This window comes from Natator depressus, chromosome 23, assembly GCF_965152275.1.
Source record: "Natator depressus isolate rNatDep1 chromosome 23, rNatDep2.hap1, whole genome shotgun sequence".
Lineage (NCBI taxonomy): Eukaryota > Metazoa > Chordata > Testudines > Cheloniidae > Natator > Natator depressus.
The window spans coordinates 2,070,477-2,084,782 of NC_134256.1; the positions used below are offsets into that span (position 1 = coordinate 2,070,477).

Here is a 14,306-nt window from a genome sequence, read left to right on the forward strand (position 1 = left end):
GTATCAGAGGGGTAGCCGTGTTAGTCTGGATCTGTGAAAGAGGCAAAGAGCCCTGTGGCACCTTATAGACTAACAGACGTATTGGAGCATAAGCTTTCATGGGTGAACACCCACTTCTTCAGATGCATGTAGTGGAAATTTCCAAAGGCAGGTATAAATATGCAAGCAAGAATCAGGCTAGGGATAACAAGGCTAGTTCAATCAGGGAGGATGAGGCCCTCTTCTAGCAACTGAGGTGTGAACACCAAGGGAGGAGAAACTGCTTTTGGAGTTGGCGAGCCATTCAGTCTTTGTTTAATCCTGAGCTGATGGGGTCAAATTTGCAGATGAACTAAAGCTCCGCAGTCTCTCTTTGAAGTCTGGTCCTGAAGTTTTTTTGCTGCAGGATGGCCACCTTTAAATCTGCTAGTGTGTGTCCAGGGAGATTGAAGTGTTCTCCTACAGATTTTTGTATATTGCCATTCCTAATATCTGGTTTGTGTCCATTTAAGCTAGTTTCACTTCAGGAGTTAATGCTGCTTATCCCCTACTTGCTGCTCCTTGCCTCGGTTTCCCCATCTGTAAAATGGGGATAATGGCACCGCGTGACCTTTGTAAAGTGCTCTGAGATCTTGGGATAAAAAGCGTTACCCTATGCAATTGCCAAGTATTGTTTGGGTGGTGGATTTTTAAACAGAAATCTCCATTGAAATCAGGGCTTCATTTCTAATGAAAGAGGTTCCTGGGCTCCAGCCATTTTTTTACTTTCGTAAGTGACGCACCAAGGCCCAAGGCGCTGGCGCTGTGAACTGCCGAGCTTGGCGGTTCTGGGGCTCAGCCCTGGCACAAATTAAGCCCTGGCTGAACCCAATGGCGGGATGCTTCCCATTGTCCTTGCTCCTTAGCTACTGGGAGCAGTTAATTATTATGCTAAATAATTCTGATTACTATTTGAAAGTGATGTTGCCACCAGCTGTTTTTACATGAACTTCTAAAACCAAGGGCCCAGTCCTAGCTCCGGATCCGCCTGGATGGAACCCAGGAGAGCAGACTTGATGACACACATTGCCCCATCCAGTCCGACATCATCCTATAGGGAGGCCGTCGATTTCATTGGGGATCTGCCTGGGAGCAGGGGCCCATTGACAGAATCGGCACCAAAGTGACCCCAACTTTCTCGTTCCTTTCCCAGTCTCTAGGTACATGGGACCGCCTGGATTTAACATGCCCAGCACTGGTTGCCTAGGATATATTGGCGAGGCGGCCAAATCTACCCTCTTCCTCCAGAACATGTCCAGGCGGAAGAGGAGGGTGCTGTTCTCTCAGGCTCAGGTTTACGAGTTGGAGAAGAGATTTGAGCTCCAGAAATACCTGACTGCTCCTGAGCGGGAGCATCTGGCTAAGGTCACCCACCTGACCCCCAACCAGGTGAAGATCTGGTTCCAGAACCACCGCTACAAGATGAAGAGGCAAGCCAAGCAGCGGGACCTGGAGCAGCCACCTAGCCCAATCTCAGTGCTCCACAAGACCTGTGCCAGCAGCCCCATCACCTCCCACGCTGACTATGGCTTTGCAGATCCCAAGCTGGAGAATAAATCCACTCCAGAGGCCCATTACAATCTCCCCGGACTTGAGCAAGGTGGTCTCAGAGGCCAAGACCTGGCCATGAGCCCCAACACTGCTGCAGACTGTCAGCCCAAGGCCAGCAACAGAAGCCTCATGTTTAGCAAGTCGTGGTAGCTTCATCTGGGGGGATTATTTTCCCGAACCGAGATAATTCCACAAATTCAACACAAGTTCACAGAACGTTTCGCACGATCCAAATCTCCATTTTTCCACCAAAAAATGTTTCAGCCAAAAACAGTTTTCCCCAGTTCTAAGAAGGCCTGATGCACCTCATTTTACAGCTGGGGATCTGAGGACAGAAATGACTTGTCCAAGGTCACACGGGGAACAACAGAGGCAGGAATTGAACCCAAGTCTCTAGCCTTCACCATTCTTTCCCCAAACTTACCTGCCTGCAGGTTTGGGTGGTACTTTGGAGTGGGCTAGGCCATGGCTGCATCCGACATTTGAGGGAGCCTTCAGAACTGGCATGGCATACATAGCTAACGGTGCCTGATTGCAAAGGTTGAGAATAAAGACCCCAACGGAGCTGTTCACAACACACCTCCCATTTACTCCACTCTGCTCTCTCCAGGGTACAAAGAACACAACCATGAGGCATTTCTTTTTAGCACAGACGCTTGGTTCGGTGACTGCATGGCAGCGTTAGCGGGGGACAGCGGGGGCTAGCGACACTTACCTCCTTTGTAAAATGCTGGGTATTGCGTTGGTCTTAAAAGTGCCAGTTAGTTTTCACTGTTCATTTTGAAAAAAAAAATGTTTTTTCTTTTTTAATCTCTGCCAAATTTTTCTGGATTTTTTTCATCCTGAAAAAGGCTAATTTGAAAAACGTTTTAGATAAAAATACTTGGGTTTCAAAAAATCAAAAAACAAACATTTGAACCTGAAACTGACAATGTTTGCTAAAAAAATTTCAGGGTTTTGGGGTTTTTTTTGACAAAACAAACAAACAAGGGAACAAACAAGCTCAATCTATTTACTTAAAGAGAAGGTGAAGGGGTGATTGGATTACAGTCTATAAGGATCTACATGAGGAACAAATATTTAATCTAGCAGAGAGAGGTGTAACATTCTCCAGTGGCTGGAAGATGAAGTTAGAGAAATTCAGACTGGAAATAAGGCACGTTTTTAACAATGCAGTAATTAATCATTGGAACAACTTACCCAAGGGTTGTGGTGGATGCTCCATCACTTGACACTTTTTAAATCAAGATTGGATGTTTTTCTAAAAGATCTGCTCTAGGAACGATCTTGAGGAAGTTCTCGGGCCTGTGTTTTACAGGTCAGACTAGATGATCACAACAGTCCCTTCTAGCCATGGAATCTATGAAAAAAATAAACTAGAAAATGTTGGCTTAAATGAAAATTCTCCATTCAAATGTTCATTCTGGTCTAAAAGCCATTTTTATTGGGAAAATAAATGTTTTTTTGTTTTGTTTTTTTAACAGGCTGTAGCTTGGAGATCTACAGATGGAATGCACTGCATCAGAACGAGATATTACAATTCTAATATGATCACAATCATCACATAATCCTTTTAATTGTACTTAATAATGCATTCCAAATCCATTTATTTATTCGCCTTTAAAGAAAAATGTAGAGATTGGAAAAAGCTATTGGTTATTTTTTAACTTGATCGTTTCATTTCTTAGAATAATATTGAAAATCAGGGACAGTCTAAATACTTGCAGTTGGAATCTCCCTGTGCACTCATATATATATATATATATATATATATATTTCATGTCACACCTGTGTTTATATTTTATAACTTCTTTAGAGACAGGAAAAAGGCAAAGAGTTAAATAAAATATTGCTACCTTGCTTAAAAAAAGAAAACAATTCTGGTTGTATTTCTCCATTCATCCATAGGAAATACATTTTCATATCAGGTATAATTAGCTTTTGAAACTCCTTGCCACAGGATCTCATTGAAGCTAAGGGTTTAGTAGAATTAAGAAAACCAAAGATCTGGCATATAAGTACCAACACCTGTATTATACAGGGGGTTGGAGTAGACCAAATGATCACAGTGGTCCTGTCTGGCCGTACCATTAAAACTGGTTGGAAAATGTTTTTTTTCTCCATGGAAAATTGAGACAAAACACACACACAAATTGTTTTGTTTTCATTAAAATGTTTCAGGGAAATGTTCACGTTTTCAGTAAAACAAACTGAAAATAAAAATCTTTCACTTCTGAAATGCCGCCACGAAGCACAATGAGAGTTCGAATTCACCCCCAGGCCAGGCTCCCTGCTGGGGCTACGTCTCCCATCATGCACCAATCTGGTGACCCTGTGGTCATTTTTCAGTGTCTGATTTTCCTTTGGTCCAAATCAATCCAAATCAAGGGACCCTGGGGTAAAATCTGTCCCTGTGGGAAATAGGTACCTAATGTGCTGGCCTCTCACCCATAGGAGTGTAAATCCAACCTGACCCCTCTAATTCTGACCCCTGCTGGACGGTGCTTAGAAAAGAGACGCCTAAGGGGTGGGGCAGGTCTGATCGAGGACTATGAAATCATGACTGGTGTGGAGAAAGTGACTAGGGACGTACTATTTACCCCTTCACAGAACGCAAGAACCAGGGGTCACCTGATGAAATTAATAAGTAGCAGGTTTAAAGCAAACATAAGAAAACTCCTACACCCAATGCACAGTCACCCGTGGAACTCATTGCCAGGGGATGTCGTGAAGGACCAAAGCATAACAGGGTTCAAGAAAGAACTAGATAAGTCCCGGGAGGACAGGTCCATCAATGGCTATTAGCCACGATGGTCAGTGACGCAACCCCCTGCTCTAGGCATCCCTACACCTCTGACTGCCAGAAGCTGGGAGTGGACAACAGGGAAAGGATCACTTGATAACTTCCCGGTTTTGTTCATTCCCTCTGAAGCTGCTGGCACTGGCCATTGTCGGAAAACAGGACTCTGGGCTAGATGGACCATTGGTCTGACCCACTATGGCCATTCTGATGTTCATTTGCAATCCTGCTAATTTACACTCCACTCTGACTTTGCTACCCCAGAGGATCAACTCCGAATGGTCAAAGATTACGAGACTGGTTTAAAAATAAAAAAACTCAGGAGATTTTTTTTTTAAATGAATTTTGGGATCTTTGTATTTGTTGCAGTTCCTTTCGGGGTGCTCAGGTCACGTTTCTAAGCATTTCTCTGCAACCCGGAGGGCTCGACAATGACCTTTGGTTAACAAAAGAAAAGAAAGTGGAGATTCTTAAGCAGTCACGTGACTCCAAGAGCTGGGGATCTGAAAACAACAAAATGCGGCGAGACTTACGAAAGCTGGTAGCGCTGCCCTTTGGGACCAGGCCCTTGTAACTTACCTGGCTGAGAGATCAGGACAATTTCTGCTGCCAGGTAAATATTTTGGTGTGTTTCTGTGTTAAGACCCGCTGTTATTTGCTGGATGCTGGAGAAGCCATGCTGCTGGGTTGAGTAAATACCATTCATGCCTTTAAAATAAATATAACGCAGGTTATGTACCTGCACCACTCTGTTCTCGCAGGCAAATATGTACCGAGGCTGGGGTTTGTGTATTATTACGCACTTAACAGTCAGCAATCTCTTCTCCCCAGCATGCGTTTTGGGATCTGATGCTACCGATTTGCTGAATTTCTGAAAAAGGGTGTTGCACAGAATCTGGCGGCACCTCAAGAGCGCTTTGATTATTCGCATGGTTCCAAGCACTTTCCTACTATTAAGACAAATCATCCTGCCCCTTGAGGTAAGTGTTTTACACGTGGTGGGAGACCGGTGCAGCGAGAGGACGTGACTTGCCTGTGGTCACACACAGAATCAAGAACCCCAGGAATCCTGGCTGCCAGTCCCCCGTGCTGGCCACTAGACCCCCATGCTCAATCCTGAACTAGGCCTGGAAGCTGTGAACTAGGCCAGAAAGGACCATCATGATCATTTAGCCCAGTGGTTCTCAAACTTTTGTACAGGTGACCCCTTTCACACAGCAAGCCTCTGAGTGCAACCCCCCCTTACACATAAACATTTTTTTTATATATATATTTAACACCATTATAAATGCTGGAGGCAAAGCGGGGTTTGGGGTGGAGGCTGGCAGCTCGTGACTCCCCACGTAATAACCTTGAGACCACCTGAGGGGTCCCAGCTCCCAGTTTGAGAACCCCTGATCTAGCCTGCCCTCCTGCACACTGCAGGCCACAGAACCTCACCCACCCCTAACCTCTGGCTGAGTTACTGAAACCCTCAAATCAGGATTTAAAGACTTCAAGTGACAGAATCCTCCAGTTACACTAGTTTAAACCTGCAACTAACCTGTGCCCCATGTGGCAGAGGAAGGCAACCCCCGCCCCCCAGGATCAATGCCAATTGCTCCCTCCCTGACCTGGCGTCAGACTGAAACTGCTACCCTAGAGGGGAGAGACCCCCTGTTCCCTGAGCCCGCCTATGCCCCCAGTTTGGGGCCAGACCAGAGCCAGGACCCTCTAGAAGAGAAAGGCCCAGTGTCCCTTTCCCCACGCCCCTGAGCCAGCCCGTCCCCCAAGCCCTCCTCCCTGGAGTTCCTAGTGCTCGCCATCTAGGCGGATCCCAGTCCCAAGGCCCCAGCTGCCCCAACCACAGAAGCTGACCCAAAAGATCATTATTTGTTTTCCTCCTTCATCTCTCCCAAGGGGGCCAGGGCGCTTCCCCCCTCTTCCAGGGCTGGTTCAAACCCCCAGCCACCTCGGCACTCTGGGAGAGGTAATGACCTCATCTATTGCAGATCTATTGTGTGCCAAGAGTGCTTTGGGTCAATATTGATTTATCAGCTTCCTTGTCTGCCCACCCGCAGTGAGTCAGCCTGTGGTTTGCTTTGCTTCTTGGGAGCCCCTCGAGAGACAGAGACAGGGACAGGCTCCTGTGTGGCGCCAGGAGTGAAAACAAGCCATGTTGACTCTGCTTCTGAGATTAGCAGAAGTAGCTGTTTGATCCTGAGTTTGGCCAGGCAGCTTGATCAAGGTAATTAAAGGGCTTAATCTGCTCAGTAAAGGGCAGGTTTCTCTGCTGATTTCTCTGTCGCATCCCCTCCTGCAAATGTAGCCCTAAATTAACTGGGGGCTTTTTGTGCTGGACTCTCAGCTATGTCCAGCACAAAAAGCCCCCAGTTAACTTAGGGATGAGTCTGAGAGAGGAATGTTGGGCTCAAAATTCGTGGCTGTCAGGAGCTGGGATTTCCTTTTGGACTGTGCCAGCAGCTATAGTTTGATCCAGACTTCCAGGGTGTGGTTCATTTCAGGGGAGGGAATAGACCCGCTGGAAGTTCAGATCCAGCTTCAAGCCTTTCTCAGGTGCTAGGGAGAAGTGTTTGGATCTGGGCTTTTGATTTGGCAAAACAACTTACTTTAATATGGTAGCACACAGAGACCTCAGCCAGGATCAGGGCTCCACTGGACCGGGTGCTGCCCTGACCCAGAGACAGTCGTTGCTCCAAAGATCTTACAATCTAATCAGACAAAGGAACCCATTTTACAGCTGGGGAAACTCAGGCCCAGGGAGATGCAGACCCAAGGTCACCCAGGGAGGCCTTGGCCAAGCTAGGAATTGAACCCCCATCTCCCAGGTGATTTTTGCCACATGCTCATCCCGTTGCTCAGGGATGACTCACTGCTGGAGTGGCCAGTGCCCTGCCTGCCCTGAGTTCATTAATAATTTGCTGTGTCCATTCCCCAGGAAGCAGGTGCCAAACCGAGGGCAACAGGGCGCACATTTCAGAGCGAAGCCAGCTGGCAAAACCCACCTTCTCCCCAACCCCTGCACACTTCAGTTGCTAGATAAACAGCTGGGCCCTGAGGACTAACATTCCAGGAGCTCAAGTCAACAGGCTTCCCTTGGAGAGCAAAGACAAGGGAGGTTTCAAAGGTATTGCACCCCCCCCCTTCAAGCCCCTTTGATCTAGCCTGTATTTGGGGGCAGGGGGATCTATTGCTGACTGACAGCTCTGGAGACAAATGTCTTCTTTCCACAGGACAGGTAGGGCTCAGACAGAAACAGAGAAACCTTGCCCATGTGCCATCCCCAGGGTACCCCAGCATGGAGGTGAGGAATCAGCTCATTCGGTGTTATAACGTATGGCCTGAAAGGGTAAGCAGCGTGGCCTAGTGAAGAGAGAATTGGCCTTGTGGGTGACCTTAGCAAACCCTCTGCCTCAGTTTCCCCATCTGTGGAAGGGGTATAATGACCCTGCGTTCCTTTGTCAAGGTCTTTGAGACCCCCTGGTAAAAGCCATGACCTGTTAATGAGCTACCTGCTGCCAAAACATGGAGCAGAAACCACTCCCACCGGCCCCACCCTTCCTAGGGAGGCTGTCGGCTGCAGTGAGTTGTCATTATTGTTTGTTTCCAACCCAAAACAGTCCTTTCCCACCAAACACACTATTTTTTTTTTTTTGTTGTTTGGCTGGTTGTGGGGTTTTTTTCAGGGAAAAAAAAAAATCATTTTGGGGGATTTTCCAGGTTTTTGGTCCCTCTTACCATTCAATGACCCTCCCTCCCATAAAAGGAAACAGAACCCAGGCGTCCTGACTCCCAGTCCCCTTGCACTATTCGAGCTCTCAAAGTGGGGAACCCAGGAGGCTGGGCGCAGAGCCTCATGCCCAGTCCCTTAGATCAAATCATGCTGCTCTCACAGGATCTAAAAAAAGACGCACCTAGATTTGTGATGCAGGTGGCTGGGGGCCAGCACAGAGCAGGCCCGTTGGGTTCCCCCCAGGTCTCTGGGTGCTGGGAGGAGACATCTCACACTGCTAGCTTCTTTATGCATCATTAACTCCAACACTGATCTCCTGTTGCCCGCCCACCGTACCTGTTTCTGGTTAACCAGAGCATCAACACAGCTGTCTGCCCTCCTCTGGAGCAGCGCTGGGTCTGCAGATAACCCAGATTCAGCTGCCCGAGAGCAGGTTCGGGCTCAGCTCTCTGGGACAACGTGGCCAGGAGGGGAGGCTGGTGGGTTGGTAGCGATTTGCACCCAGCTTGTTTTGTGACGGAAGAAGCAGCTGCCACAGGATTCTCCTCTCCTCCGCAGCCCGCCAAAGGGCTCAGAGAGTCACGTTTCCAAAAGCCCGTGAGAGCTAAACTCCACAGAGGGACATAAGACCCTGCAACGGCTAACCCCTAGGCGCCCTGCCATGTGATTGACCCCCTCAGCCTGGTGTCAGGTGCTCAGGCTCCTGTACAGTGCATTGGCGGGAATTAGAATATGTCCACACTACTTTGTAAAACCAGGTCTGGGGGACCCAAGTGGACTCGGGTCCACGCTGCATTGGGCTTGCAATTGCCAGCCCCAGGTCTCCCAGCCAGACTGCATGACACAGACCTTCTGCTCGGCGCTGCAGCTGGAGCTGCGTCCACACTGCAGGATGGCAGGGCTCGGACCGGAGTCTTAGGAGGACTTGGGCTCAGACCCCCATGGATGGGTCCTTAGTTGGACCTGGGTCCTGAGCTGACCCAAGTCAGACGAATTTGTGTGTGGGCTCAAACCGGAGTCAGAGCCGGGGCTTGGTGCGCAGTGTGGACAGACCCCTAGGGGTCTTTCCCACTGAAATCAGCCAGGAGTGAAATACAGACGAAAGGGGCAGGGTTGGGCTCCACCTCTCTAAGAAACAGACACTCCTAATTCCCATTAATCCGGGGATTTGTGCACTGGGGACTCAGGGAGTCTCTGTTCAGGACCCAGATTGGGGCCCCTATGGGGCCGGGCGCCACCCAGATTCCAAGGTACCATCCCTGCTCCAAAGAGCCCCCAGCCTAAGCAAGCAAAACTGGAAACTGTCGTGCGGAGAGTGAAGGGAGCTGTCTGCAGTCCCACAGCAGAGCGAGGAATAGACGCCTCGTCCTATCCCCACCCACTGCACTGTTCCTGCTCCCTCCACGAGCAGGAAATCGAACCCAGGAGTCCGGGACTGCTAGCCAGCCATGCCCAGGCCCTGCCTGCTGCATACCCCCTGCCCCACGTCCAGGGCGGCCTTTGCCCCAGCGACGCTGCCGGCCCTCAAGCTGCTCCGTGCTCCGATTAACGAAGATAAAAGGACAGCTCTCAATGACACGGGCGCCCAGCACCCCCTGGTCAGCGGGCAGCCAGCAGCTCTTGCCAGCGGCCCGGCAGGGCCCTGGGATAACCGGGACACCGGGTGGGGTGGGACACAAATCCCCCGCTGAGCCCTAAGTTGCCTAACGACGGAGCGAGTCCCACCCGCCGATCAGCTTTAACGAGGTCACAGCCGAGCGCGCCAACCCGCCTGCCACCTTGCGTCACCATGGCAACGACTTTCTCGCACTCCTAGCCCGCCTCATGCATGGAGGCGGCAGGGGGGACCCCGACCCATCTCCACTGGTTTAACACCCGCGCCCCCACCAGCCAGCGAGCAGGAGACCTCTGGGAGGCGAGGGAGTGGGGAATTCAAGAAGTGGCAGGGAAAGCGAAGTTTGTTATTGTAGGGTCCCTCCTGAGTGCTGGAGCTATGCACACGGTTTGTTATTGTAGGGTCTCTCGGGAGCACTGGGACTGCTCAAGCAGGTTTGTTATTGTAGGCTCACTGGGCTAAGCACGCTGGTCACTCAGCTGAATTGTCTCCAGCTGTATCTCTGCAGCGCCCGGCGTGACGGGGCCCTGATCTCGGTCGGGGTCTGGGCAGCGCCCGGCGCAACGGGGCCCTGATCTCGGTCGGGGTCTGGGCAGCGCCCGGCCCGACGGGGCCCTGATCTTGGTCGGGGTCTGGGCAGCGCCCGGCCCGACGGGGCCCTGATCTCGGTCGGGGTCTGGGCAGCGCCCGGCCCGACGGGGCCCTGATCTCGGTCGGGGTCTGGGCAGCGCCCGGCACGACGGGCCCCTGATCTCGGTCGGGGTCTGGGCAGAGCCCGGCGCGATGGGGCCCTGATCTCGATTGGTGTCTGGGCAGAGCCCGGCGCGACGGGGCCCTGATCTCGGTCGGGATCTGGGCAGCGCCCGGCACGACGGGGCCCTGATCTCGGTCGGGGTCTGGGCAGAGCCCGGCGCGACGGGGCCCTGATCTCGATTGGTGTCTGGGCAGCGCCCAGTGCGACGGGGCCCTGATCTCGATCAAGTGTTACAGCAACATAAATAGCTGTCTGGAGGCCGCTGTGCTCGATACCAACTTACCTCTGGAGGCTGAGAGGACCCAGGGCTAGAGGGGCCTTTTTCTTCCATGCGTGACCTTAGGGCGGCCGTGGGATTTCCAGCCCATCAGGCGCGTCCCTGTAACCACAGCAAAGCAAACAGCTCTGATCTCCGCTGCAGCTTCCGTGCTAGGAGGGGCGCCGGAGATCGACCCCGGTGGCAGGATCGCGGCAGGGATATTCCACTCCTAGAGGAGGAGAAACAGATCATTGCAATAAACCTTGCTGGCCACCCCCAAAGAGCTGCATTCAGAGCCAGCTAGCCGCCCCCCACAGAGCGCCGGCCCCGCATTGGGCACCCAGACGCTCCCGGAGCATTTACACACGTTCCTTCATTGGAGGAGCGTCATTGTCTCCTTTTCTGCACTGGGCCCAAGGTCACACACACAATCTGCAGTGGTGCCAGGAACCGAACCCCCGTCACTGCCTGCCTGAGCCTCTGCTGGAACCGCTGCCTTTGTCCCCAGAGCTTGGGGCTCTGCTGCGGGACCAGCTCTGCCAGCTGGCAGCAGTAGTAGGCTCTTATCTGTGGACACCCATTTCCAGTGTGGTGCATTGGGGCAGAGAGGGGGGCTCTGCCCCCTTAACAATCCAGCCCCAAAAGTCCCCCCAGGACACAACCCCTTTCCCTGCCTGCCGCTGTCTCTGGGGCAGGGAGACATGGCCAGGCAGTGTGGCACTTTGCCAGCCCTTGTTTCTCCCCCGGCCTGCCCAGGACACAGCTGGGCCCTGGTTAGACGCAGCCATGGGCCAGAGCGGCTGGGGGTGTTACATGCCCCGCACGGGCTCATGACACGCCCTGTACGGCCATACATGACCCACATAACCTGCTCACACTGATTACACGCCTGCACATGCTCATTACACACGCCACACACCCCAAATGCCCAACAGGTGCTCATTACACACACCCCACACTCATTGCACACCCCACACGGGCTCATTACACTCCCTGCATGGCCACACACTCATTATATGACCCACAGACCCCACTCACACTCATTACATGCCCGCACGTGCTCATTACACTCGCCGCACACGCTTATTACATGCCCCGCATGCCCACCAGGCGCTCATTACACGCCCCACACACGCTCATTGCACGCCCCACATGCTCATTCCACACCTTGCGTGCCCAACACACACTCATTACACATGCACACCGCACCCAATGCAACACACATCCAGTGCATGTGCACACAGACACACACAGAGTACACCCATTACACAGACACCCTGCAACCAACAGCCACCTCCCTCCCCCCGCCCCGTGTTTGCCCATCTCCAGCCTGTACAGCGCCCTGCCAGTCCCAGCGCCGCGTGTTACGTCTTGAGCCTCCAGTCAGACACCGGACACGTCGCCAGCCCCTCCCGCCCGTGAGCTGGAGGCGATGGGGGGGAGCTGATGACTACGATGGCAATGGGGTTAGTTCACTGCGGGGGCGCCGGGAGCGAGGCTACGGCTGGGCTAACCCCATTCCGCTAGCGAATGGGCTCCCGGCCCGCGGCGTTGACCCCCCCGGGCGCTGAGCTCTTTGCACGAGGACAGGACCGGCCGACGGCAGGGAGCGGGCGTGCAGGCCCTGTATCATCGTCAACCAGCGACGCCCTGCGGCTGACGGGGTAGGGAGGGCGATCGGGGCCATGTCTTTTAAGGGCCGAGCGTGGCGCTGGGCGGCTCTCGCTAGGCAAGGGCACCTGACCCCCCCCAGCACAAGCCAGTCCAGAGAACCTCCCCCTGGGTCCCTGGTTCCAGTCCAGACACCGGAGGCTGAGCTAAGCAGCCCTCCGAGGAAAGAGCTCCCCAGGGAGGGAGAATGCATCGCGTCCTGTCGCTGTTAAACAGTTATTAGGCATATGACTGGTGCACACAGCCCGATGGAGATCGGGGCCCCCCCGTCGGGCCAGGCACAGGGCCCCATTGTCCCGGGTGCTGCACAGACACGGAGCGGGAGACAGTCCCTGCCCCAAAGAGCTGCCAGTCTAACCAGACAAAGGGTGGGAAGGGAAACTGAGGCACGGAACAGGGAAGCGGCTTGCCTGGCATTGCCCGGCAGAGGGGGACATGGAACCCAGGAGCCCTGACCTCTGAGGCAGGGGCTGTCGAGACTCGCATGCGTGTGCGCGCGTGTACACACCCGTGTACCGGGGGGGGCGCTGCAGGAAGCCGTGTCCCCATGCTGAGCACCACGCAGAGGGGGGCGGTCTGGCACGGTGGAGATTCATACCACAGCCCACGGCCGTGCGGTGCCAACCGGGACAGTTTGCAGGAGCTCCAGCACCCTTCAATAACCAACCACGCTGGGGTAATTAGCGAACCTGCTTAATTAACCAACTCCCAGCTGCCAGAGACAGGTCTTGCAATACCCCGTGTGGCCATTAGGTGGGGGTGAGGAAGTGCTCATCACACAACCCTGAACCTACCGTGGGCTGCTTTGTAGCAGATGCTGCAAAAAAACCCAACCCTGCGGGGGGGTCCCCAAATCTACCCCCCAAAAAACATGCAGGAGGTCAGAGCCGAACCTAAACCAGCCCCCCACATCGGTCACCCCTGAACCCCACTGCTCTGCGCTGCTGGGGCATCACTATGGGGGGGACATACAAGGCTGCCTACTCTTAGCCAGCCCCTGCCTTTGTCCCACGGCTGCGGGCGGCTCCTTGGGGCGCTGGCGGAGGGAGGCGCGGGGTGCCCTGGCTGGGATCGCCCGGGGACAGACGCCGCCGGGGGGGGGGGGCCAGCATCAGCAGAAGCCACAGCCTTCCCCCCACCGCCAATAACTGCCCCCCCCCAATAATCATCTCCCCAGTCCGGGGGCTCATCCTCTGAACCGCCCCCTGGAACGGAAATGCCCCCTCTCGGCTCCTTGTGGGATGAGCATGGGACAGACACACAGACCGACAGACAGCTGTCCGTCAGACAGTGCGGTGCGGTGCCGGACCGGGACTAGGGCTCTAGTTCGGCCACTGACCTCTCGGGCGAGTCACTGTCCCGCTCTGTGCCTCAGTTTCCCTCTCTGCCCTCGTCATGGAGCCGCTCCCTGGCTGACAGGCTCCCACCCCCAGCTCTGCCGGTGCCCTTCAGACCTGACCCCCAGCCCCCTGCTACTGACCCTCAGGGGGAATGGGAGCTGAGAACAGCCCTCGCACTAGGGCATTAGAGAAAAGTGTGTGTGTGTGTGGACAGGGATACCGTAACACATCCAGTGTGTGCGGCTATTGCAACCCAGCAGAGTAGGTGTGTGACGGCACCGAAATCCTGCAATACACCTGTGTGTGCGCGTGTGCCAAGAGACCCTTCAACACACCAGCACACAAACCTGCCACGCATTCCCGTTCATGGCTGTTTGTGGAAACACTGCAAACACGGCAATGTGTGTGCACAGGACAAAACAAACCCATCTCACAGCCTGTCCTCACCCAGGCTCGTCCTCTAAGGCTGGAAAGTTCTTCACAGCTGGGTGTGGGTGCATTGTTGTGATGTGTATATTGTTGCACTGTGATTTGTGTGTGTGTGCATTGTTGTGGCATGTGTTTA

General features: G+C 53.3%; 1 long non-coding RNA gene across 1 annotated transcript; it reads right to left on the reverse strand.

Moving 5' to 3' along the window:
• Positions 1 to 2,775: 2,775 nt before the first annotated feature.
• On the reverse strand, positions 2,776 to 10,982 carry LOC141976654 (uncharacterized). Its single transcript, XR_012636144.1, has 3 exons — positions 10,755 to 10,982; positions 4,949 to 5,077; positions 2,776 to 2,929 (listed from the first exon to the last, which is right to left on the reverse strand). It is a non-coding gene; the product is annotated as an uncharacterized LOC141976654 (long non-coding RNA).
• Between the last annotated feature and the right edge of the window lie 3,324 nt (positions 10,983 to 14,306).